We start from the raw sequence: 10,528 nt of genomic DNA, 5'->3' as shown, positions 1-10,528 counted from the left end.
TGGGTATCGTGTTGTGGGATTTAGTGCCAGTGGTAGCGTGCTCTCGTGGACGCTGGCACCCAAGGAACCACCGCCCATGTGATATCAGGTACGTCAAGGTCATCCCGAGGTGCCTGGCTCGGCACGTCGGTGAACTTTCCACCCTCTCTGTCCTCCTCTGTGGGACTGTAGTAGCAGAGTACATAATAGGCCATCTTGTTTAAGGGTTGTGGTGCAGTTGGCAAAATAATTCGCTGACGAAGAGGTTACGGGATTGAAGGCCAACAAAAACCTCGGCGTGGACAGGAAGTGGACGAAATTTGGCGACAACGGCTTCGGCCCATGTTAATTGAAGTTAATAATTATTAAAATATAAAAAATAAGTGTAACAAAAACGCCCAGAAAAAAGTCGGGTATTTCACAAGCAAAACACACGCTTCTAGCACTGGAGTAACGTCAGTCCGGTTTTGTCCAGAGGGGTTGGACCTGAACGGAAGGCATACATTTGTTTTGCGCGTTTGTACGTTTGTCTTCAACAGTTATGTCATTCCACGGCCAAAGTCGCGAATATATGACGAAAAATTCAGTGGTCCTTGTGACGGGACTGGCACATGACCAGGGAGTTAAAGTAGAAGGATTGAACAGATGTCACCGTTTTAAAATAGAAAATGGTGTACTTTCAGATAAACTTAGGTCACATTGTATGAAGCTTCCGCCAATTGTTGATCTGTAAATGCGGCCTAGTGATGTGATGAGTGTGCTGGCTGCTGCTGGGTATTCTGTTGTGGCCTGTTCCTTGACCCCAGATAACAAGAATTTATGGACACTGTCAGCACCCACGCCCGTCACGGCCCGAGCAAACAGGCAACTTAGTATTCGAGAGGGTAAGCAATTAAACGATCAACTTGCAGGTTTTACAAGCGAATCTGGACATTTCCTTTTGCCAATCAGGGTAACCATTAAGGAGACTTAGAACCACCTTTATTTTTTATTTACTTAGCACCACCTTTATTTTTTATTTATTTATTTTTTTTACCTACCTGAGCTCATCATGGGATTCGTAAGTATTTTCTGATTGCAGTTGCAAGTTTCAGAGTTTATGTTGTGTAGTGGTGAAAAGCGTTTACAAAAATGGACGCCATCTCGTGGTGCGCGAAGACAGACGGACGCCATCTTAGAACGCCATTTTTGAGCGAAATTACTCATATCGGTGCCAACTTACCCAAACCAATCCAAAATTTTCGCAACTTGACCCAGTCTTGTTTATCCTAATCTAACCTAACCTACCTTTTCTAACCTAACCAGTTTTATGCTAGCCTAGCCCATCATTTATGTAACCATATTTTCTTTGCTCATTGATGGATCCTTGTCATACTTGAAGAAACATTATGTAGCTACCAGGTACACATTTACAGAGTCTCTGAATCAGTTCAATAGTAGATAAACTTTATTGTCAGTTTGTAGGAGGTGGTCCTATGTCTTCTTAATTAGACTACTCCAGGCTTATCAACTTATCTTTACAGAATATTGTCACAAATTAATAGTAATGAGGAATTTTTGTGGAAATATACATCTGGCAGCCATGTTGGTACACGCGGCAGAGTAATTATGTGTAGTTTGAGGTGATATGATGGCTTCCCCATCCCCTTACCCCCCCACCCCAGACATAATCACCTCACCAAGCATACCAGCATGGCAGAATATAATATGAACATCTTTGTATGCAGCATATGTTAGGAGTGTAATGCTGTATGGTGGCAGTAAAGGAAAAGGATATTCACAGGCTCAAACATACAGAAAAGACAGTGATTAAGGTGGATGTGCGGTGTGTTCCTGAGTGTAAGGCTTGGGAGGGGCTAGGTTTACGATGGAAGAGTTTAGGGGTAGGATGGGACTGGGGTGAATTGGTGTTGTGATGAGGTGAGGTAGATTGAGATGGTTTGGGCATGTGAAGAGGATGGGGGATGATAATTGGGTGCAGCATTGTTAATGTTAGGGGTGGGGTTGCGAAAGGTAGACCAAATAAGACCTGGGATGAGGTCGTTGAGTGTGACCTATAAGGGACTGAATAGGGAAGATGCCAGAGATTGACCAGTGTAAAGAGCTTCCATTAGGTGACCAAGGCCAATGCATGCAAGCACGTTAGCGCCATCAAAAAAATGAATGAACAAGCTAATGAACTATCTATCTATTGACAGACGCCACAATCCCGTAAGGGGTGGCCATTTGACTTTGAGTTATTTGTTTTACAGGGAGGGGCACTAACCCTCCACCAACCCACTTGCTGACACGTAGGGAGCACGTATGGCTTGGTTATATGGTTACCACCCAGTGTTGAAAATGGTTTCTTGGCTTACAGGAAACCATTTGGCTTGTCACTCAGTGTGAAGCCACCTGTAAAGGAAAGAAAAGCAGTAAGAAGTGACAGGAAAGATGGGAGAAATAGGAAGAGAGGAGGACAGGCACAGAAAAAGAATGATAAAGGCTAAGAATAAGCAGGCAGCACTACATCAAATGAGTGGATGATGGTCGCCACCACCTACCACCAACTAACGATCCACAAAAGAACATAAGTGGTGTATGAAGACATTCTCATTCATTTTACAATGGAACTTTCACAGTTGTTAATATTAGTTTGCAACAGTATCATGGGGAATAAAATTAATGTTAGTAGGATGTGACAGCTGAGTAAATGGGAATACCCAGATTGCTGCTTGTCTGAAATGGGAAATTGACTTTTTTTTTTTTTCATACAAAGGTTGTGGAAATGAATAGTGCTGAAGTTATTGATCCTTGTCTTTATACATGCAGACCAAGCCAAACATAACCCAGCACTTACTGGCTCCCTTCAACCTCTGTCTCATTGTCATGCTGTTGCATCTTTATCTCTTCTGTCGCTACTTTAATGGTCATTGCTCCTCGAACTGTCTGCTTGCACCCCTCCAGCACCACAGCGGGTGTATAGCACCCGTCTAGCAACAAACTCTCATCCCTTTTCTACCCAGCTCCCTAATGCAAGAGTTAACCATTACTCACAGTCCTTCATGTATGCAACAGGTCAACTCTGGAACTGTCTTCCTCTGTCGTGTAGCTACTTCCTACTGCTGATGACCTCCAGTCTTTTAAATGCATTGTGTCCAGGCATCTCAGCATGAGTGGATCTTAATTTGGCTTTCTGTTATTTTAACTTTTTTTGAAAGAACAGTCTTGCAGACTTCTGGCCTTTGGTTCCTTCTTCCTGTGTTTGTAAAACAAAAAAGCTTAAGATAACCCAACACACAAACCAGGCCTAATAAGCATGACTGGATATTTTTTTCTTTAACTTAACCATTTGTTATGTATGGTATTTGTTTTTTCTTGTGTGTTTTGAATGTTTTTGATGCACATTTCTATTGGAAATACCTATACAGGTGTCCTATTTTGCCATTTTCTCACCCCCTCTTCCCCCACCAAGGTATTACCAGCAAATATTGACCATAAATCAGAGCTCATGAAAACCCATAAGAAAAAATGGGTATGGTATATACCAAGTACCTAACTGGGTGGAGCCACCCCCCCCCCCAGACACCCCTCCATGACATAACCACCAAAGCCAACCAAACCAAACAAGCCACTCAGACCTTCCATGCGCTTACTGTCCGTCTCATGACTTGATTTGAGAATGAGCATAACATCCCCCAAAAGACACATTTATGAAGGAAGTGCCATAGAGAAGGTAAAGGTGGAGGTGGGGCAGATGCCGTGAGGCACTTAGCGTCAGTGCTCATCTTCGTAACATGGGCCTTTTAGCCTGTGGTGGATTGTTCACCCAGTATCCTGGGATACAAGGCCACTGCATCATCCACGTTATCAGCATTATAAACTCGGGTGTTAGGCCTACCCTGTGTACTCATTTTACCTGCCAACCCATACTGGGTGGATGAACACCTGAGTTGATTGGTGCTAGCTGCCCACACCAGGATTTGAGCCCTGGTGCTGACTGGCTGGCAGCATCGCAGTCAGCAATGATGAGAAAGTGTCATAGAACACCCTGCAAATGGTGGTGTGATGGTTAATGTACCAGTAATAACAGTTGGGTTAGGGTAACTCATTGTACTATCTGTCTGTTGCCAGACACCATAATCTTGTAAGGGGTGGCCATTTGACTTTGAGTTATTTGTTTTACAGGGAGGGGCACTAACCCTCCACCAACCCACTTGTTGACATGTAGGGAGCATTATGGTTTGGTTATATGGTTACCACCCAGCGTTGTAAATGGTTTCTTGGCTTACAGGAAACCATTTGGCTTTTCACTCAATGTAAAGCCACCTGTAAAGGAAAGAAAAGCAATAAGAAGTGACAGGAAAGATGGGAGAAATAGGAAGAGAGGAGGACAGGCACAGAAAAAGAATGATAAAGGCTAAGGAAGAAGTAGGCAGCACTACATCTAGTGAGTACCAAGGTATAATATGGACAGTCCCCTCACCACTGCCTATGTACTTGCCAGAAAATAAACATACCGTATTTCCTATGAGTCTGTTGAAGAAAAGTGGATGTTGACTGCTGAAAATAAATGTGTTGATTTGTTTATAAAGGCCCATATAGGCTTATGTGCATCAGCATAAAATATTAGTAATGGTAAGCACATTGTCTCTATTATCATATTATATCCACAGAATTTGAGTCTCTGTCTATCTGTCTGTCACTTGGCAGACACCTTAATCCCATGAGGGGTGGCCACAAACAAATCACCTCCATGTTGCTGTGTCTTCTGCCATTTGGCTGCCCTTCCTCTGACACACATGCCCTGCCTCATATATCTCTCCTCTCCATCCCACCATCTCATCTGTTGTCTCCCCTTCCGCCTCACTCACAGACACTTTCATTAGTCTCTCATTCTCCATCCTTTCCACATAGCTGAACCATCTCAACATTTTCAACCATTCTCACATCAACACCACAGAGCTCTGTCACTTCCTCATTTGTCTGTCTGTCTCTTCATGTGACTCCGCTTACAGTCTATCTATCTATCTATCTATTGCCAGACACCACAATCCCGCAAAGGGTGGCCATTTGACACTGAGTTAGTTGTTTTACGGGGAGGGGCACTAACCCTCCACCAACCCACTTGTTGACACGTAGGGAGCACGTATGGTTTGGTTATATGGTTACCACCCAGCGTTGTAAATGGTTTCTTGGCCTACAGGAAACCATTAGGCTTGTCACTCAATGTAAAGCCACCTGTAAAGGAAAGAAAAGCAATAAGAAGTGACAGGAAAGATGGGAGAAATAGGAAGAGAGGAGGACAGGCACAGAAAGAGAATGATAAAAGCTAAGGTACTCCTCTCAAATAGCTCATTTCCACTGTTCTCACTCTTGTGTCCATATACAGTAGTAATATCACTATGAAGGAACCTACAAAAAATTGCTTAGAATTTCATAACCCTAGTGGTGAGCATATTAATTTGTCTCTGTTACAGTGTTACCATATTTAATTGTGCAGTAAATTAAGACTATTACTCTATGATATAACAGTCCTTGTCATAAATATTTCAGCTTCGGTGTATGGGAATTGTTCAAGATATATACCTAGCCCATCCTAACCTACTGTTGAGGCCCAAGGTTCATGTGATATGTGAGCCTAGTGGACTGCAGGCTGAAGTTGCCCTTCTCCTGCAGTCCACCAGCCTCCTTGCGGGGAATAGGGAAGGTGTTGAGGGACGCCTGTGTAACTGGATGGTGGAGCCGCATGGTTAGATCAGTGCCACCTCATGAAGGCTTCCCCCTCCATCACCTTAATGTTTACAAGTCCACTGGCATTCGTTATGACATTCAGTTATGATTTTCCTGAGTTTTTGTGTGATTTGTTTGCTATTAATGACAGACCCCATGGATATTAATCACCTCTGACTAATTTGCCAGGGAAATGCCATATAGGAAAAGTCAGTTATATTGATGAACACTACTTACATGAAGCAAAAATTTCATCGATATCTTCCAAGAGTGTCTTTAGAATGAAAACCACACAGCTGCTGTTCCCTTGCATAGTGTGTTTTGGTCTGTTGAATTTCAAAAGATGGTGCAGTATAACCTCCAAAATCAAAACAGCCCATTTTCAAAATCCTCCACTTTTCCAAACAATATTTTCATGCAATAAGAGGGTGTAGGTATCAACTTATAGGTGCCAGTGGAGCTTGTATATTCAGGTTTTGTCATTATGTGCATTTAATTAAAAAAGAAATCAAAGACGTGCGTCATACTTACCAGTTACTATGTTCAAAGTCTTGCTTTATTATTATTACTGTTATGATTATTATGATTATTATTATTATTATTTTTATTATTACAGGTAGCCACAGATTTGGGTCTTGCCCTGGAAATAACCAGGTTCGTATGGCGTGTTTGATGTGTGAATAGTGATGTAACATATAGTGGAAGTGGCAAATGAAGAATGCAAGTGTGATGGGTGAAGCAAGGATGAAAGGGTGCAAAGTGGAGGAGTGGCAGGATATGTAGTAAGGAAGTTATGAAGTGGAGGAGTGGCAGGATATGTAGTAAGGAAGTTATGAAGTGGAGGAGCGGCAGGATACGTAGTAAGGAAGTTATGAAGTGGAGGAGTGGCAGGATATGTAGTGAGCTGCGGTGTTGGTGGGTGATGTACAACAGAGGGAAAGAAAGACTATAGATGTGTCTGCTTGAGGTGTACTGGTATGTGTCAGGTTCCAGTCTGAGAGCTGGAAAGAAAAGGATAGGTTTTAGGACTGATAGCATAGATACGAGGGAGTTGAAGAGGGTGTTTGGTGGGTGACATGAATGGGAGAGACAGTGCTGCTCCTGTGAATGTGTAATGGGTTGTTACAGAGCACCAGAGCAGAGCGACAACTGACAGTGACTAAAGGGCATGGGTCAGGAAAGGATTTTATGCATTTGTCCATCTGTCTATCTATAGCCAGACGCCCTAATCCCATAAGGAGTGACAACAAGCAAGTCGCTTCCTCGTCGCCCTGTCCCCTGCCATTTTGATGCCCTCTCCCCAACTTACACCCCCTCTCTCATATACCTCTCCACTCCATCCTTCCGTCTTGTCCCTAGAAACCCCTATTTTAAGCACAGAGATGCACACAGTTATACATGGTACAGACAGAAAAGAACATTGAAGGATGCCTGATTGTGTTGGTAGACAGAGAGGTGAGTGGAAGCATTGTTGATACGAGGACACTGAGAGAGCAGTGTGGAATTTATCTGATTATATGCTTGTGGCATGCAAAGTTACGCTGACAGGAGCATGGGGAATAAAGAGAGAAAGAAAACTGAGAGGTGCTTGGGGGGTAAAGAGAGAGGGCTGAGAGGAGCATGAGGGTAAAGAGAGAGAGAGAGAGAGAGAGAGAAAAAGAGGAGTAATCAGATTGAAAGACAAAGTGAAACTGCAAAAAAGATCAGTGGCTGATGAATGTTGCGGGTAGAAGAGGAGTTGGAGTCAGTGAATTGTGAGGAAAGGGATCTGGAAATTTGTGGAGTGCACACAGGGAGGAAGGGGTGAGTTTGGGGGAGGGCAGTGTAATGGCAGAGGACAGGGTGACATGGAGGTGGTTTGTTTGTGGCTGCCTCTTATGGGATTTAGGCAACTGGCTATAGACAGATAGATAGACACTGGGAGGAACTGGTTAGGAATGCTAGGGTGCTGCAAGGTTAGGAACAAGCGTGAAAGCTTTTAGGATGCAGAGGTCAACAAGGCAATTGAGAAAAGGAGAAAGAAAGTACTATGCAAGAAGGGGGATCAAATGAAAGAAAGAAAGGAATGTACTGAGAGGAATAAACCAGCAGAGAAACATGTGAAGAAGAAGAAAAAAAAAGGCAGATAACCAGCAAACAAACTAGTAAAGATAAAAAAAAAAAGTAAATAATGCTCTTGGAAGAAAAAACAAACAGGAAACTATTCAGAAAACTATAAAGTGTTCTAAAAAGAGGTGCAAAAAAGATCTAGAAAGGTGGATGGAAGGAAATGAAAATGTGAGCGATGAAAGAGGAAGAATACCAACAACTGGAGGTGAAGTAAGAAGCAAGTGGAGAGAATATTTTGAAAGGTTGATGAATGGAAGTAGTGAAAGCAGAGAAGCAGTAAGCAGCATTGGGTCTGGTGGTGTGCAGAGAAGACATGAGTGTTGGAAGGTGTGATATTAGATTAAGGAGTAAATTAAAGAATGAAGTTAAATGGCTGAAGAATGGGAAGACTGCAGCTGTTGATGAAATATATGCAGAGATGATCAAAAGTAGTGGAGGGATTGGAATGAAGTTTATAAGGTCTCCAACATGCTTGTATGTGGCAGCCTTGGTCACCTAATGGGGGCTCTCCATGCTGCTTGATCTCTGACAGCCTCCCTATTCAGTCACTTATCCCTGAGGTCACACACTTTGTTGGAAATGTGTAAGAAAGCTTGGATGAAAGGAACTATCAGTAGAGTGGTTACTGGAGAGAGAGAGACTGGAATTGGTGAGAGATGCAGTACATACATTACTTGGATGCAGTGATAGAGAAATAAATATGCAATGGAAATGAAAAGTAGAGTGTATTGGTTGTTGTTTTGTACTGTAGTGTGATTACGATTAAGACCAAGCCATCTGATTATAGGCAGATAGATTGACAGTTACTGGTTTATGTAGTACCTCATGCAACATGGCGATATTGATGATGATGATGATTTTGATGATGAAGATGACAAATGGTGTTGGAGTAATTGATGGATGATGATGATATTATTATTATTATTATTATTATTATTATTATTACAAAGATATATATTAATGTTGCCATATATCTTGCAGGGTGGTAATGGTGATGATTTTGATGATGATGACTAACGGACAAGGATGATGATAGTGACATCTGAGTAACGGCATCACATCCAGCAACACCGAGAGGAGCCAAAAACCATCGTATAACATCTTACGGGAGATTTACCCCAATGTCTTACAGGCTTACGAACATTTTCAAGGAAGCTGGCTATTTTAAGTTTTTTTTTTTTTCCTACCTTGGATACACAAACACAAACATCTTCCCCAAAGGGTGATAAATACATAGCACAGAAATTGAACCATATGAAATGCACACAATACACCTTCCTACTCTAACTTGGCCTAAAATTACCATCTCTCTCTCTCTTGAATGCTGAGTTGTAACAATAGATTAACACACACACAAAAAAAGGCACTAGTCACAAAGAAGTGCTGTGGAAAGGATGCACAGCCATAGTAATGTCTTTTTCTGCCACCAGTGTATGTGAAATAAACACTAGAAAAGAAAAAAAAAGAAAAAAGTAGGCTATATTAGAGACAGGGTTTTCATTATATGTTGCCAGCTATCAATTTTCATCAGATGGAACTGGGAAGATAGTTGTTTCTTTGACCGTATAGAGAGAGAGAGAGAGAGAGAGAGAGGTGCTAGTATCGAGAGGTGCTTGTATCAATTTGTATGTTATTTATGTAAAGTACGGAGATATTTGAGTGATTTAAATGACATAGAACAGAATAGTAAGGAGTTATAAGCAAAGTAAATAATGTAGGGAAAGGTGTTAGGGAGTTTCCTTGATCAATGAGAATATGGACCAAAGTGTCAGATCCAAAATTCCTGGTTAAAAACAGCTTCATGGAAAATGGAATTTTTGGAAAACAGAATTATCACAGTAATTATCAGAAAACCATGTAAAAAATGACTTACAATATCATGAAGAGTCAGTGCAGTGAAGTGTTAATGTGAGAAATTAGGTTGAGATGGAGGGATGGAGTGGAGATGTATATGAGAGAGGGGGTATAGGTTGGGGGGAGGGCAGCAAAATGGCAGGGGACAGGATGGCATGGAGGTGAATCGTTTGTGGCCACCTCTGATGGGATTAAGGCATCTGGCTATAGACAGATAGACACTTGCTGCTATACTTGGCCTCACATAAACTTTATCTTCAAATATACATTGATTGTGTGAGGACAGATGATATCAACACCCCCTTGCTGTATGGGGGAAACAAGAAGTGGAGGTTTGTATAAATGGAATATTTGTATTAGGGATGTTGTATTGTGCTCTTAAATGCTGAGCTTTGGACAGTGGCAGCCTAACCTCAGCCCCCTACACCTCAGCTGGGATTGCATATACAAGTTTCAATCTCTTGTCTACTGTGAATCCCCTCAACTGAACACAGTGGTCTTTGGCAGCTAATCTGTCTGTCTATAGCCAGACCCCTTAATCCTGTGAGGGGTGGCCACAAGCAAGTTGCCTCCACGTCATCCTGTTCCATGCCATTTTACGGCCCTCCCAACTTACACTCCTCTCCCTCATATACCTCTCTTCTCCATCCCTCCATCTCATCCTCAGTCTCCCCCTCCCTCTCCCTCCTCCACCTCACTCACATACACTCTCCTCATTAGTCTCTCACTGTCCATCCTTACCAGTAAAATAACATAACACTATTCACCCATACATCATAATCCTTGGGCCGGGAATTATATCCCAGTTACTCTAACTTGGCCTTAAATTGCCATCCCTTCATCTTGAATAAACAGTTGTAGTAACAGATTATCA

General features: G+C 42.2%; 1 long non-coding RNA gene across 1 annotated transcript; it reads left to right on the top strand.

Annotated features, from left to right (window-relative positions):
• Positions 1-824: 824 nt before the first annotated feature.
• On the top strand, positions 825-9,825 carry LOC145390603 (uncharacterized). Its single transcript, XR_013895692.1, has 3 exons — positions 825-863; positions 6,308-6,345; positions 8,782-9,825. It is a non-coding gene; the product is annotated as an uncharacterized LOC145390603 (long non-coding RNA).
• The last annotated feature ends 703 nt before the right edge of the window (positions 9,826-10,528 follow it).

This window comes from Coenobita brevimanus, chromosome 15 (genome assembly GCF_032717465.1).
Source record: "Coenobita brevimanus isolate Jiangsu-jjx chromosome 15, ASM3271746v2, whole genome shotgun sequence".
NCBI lineage: Eukaryota > Metazoa > Arthropoda > Malacostraca > Decapoda > Coenobitidae > Coenobita > Coenobita brevimanus.
The sequence above is the reverse complement of the archived record's forward strand: the minus strand, read 5'-3'. Positions and strand labels throughout refer to the sequence as shown.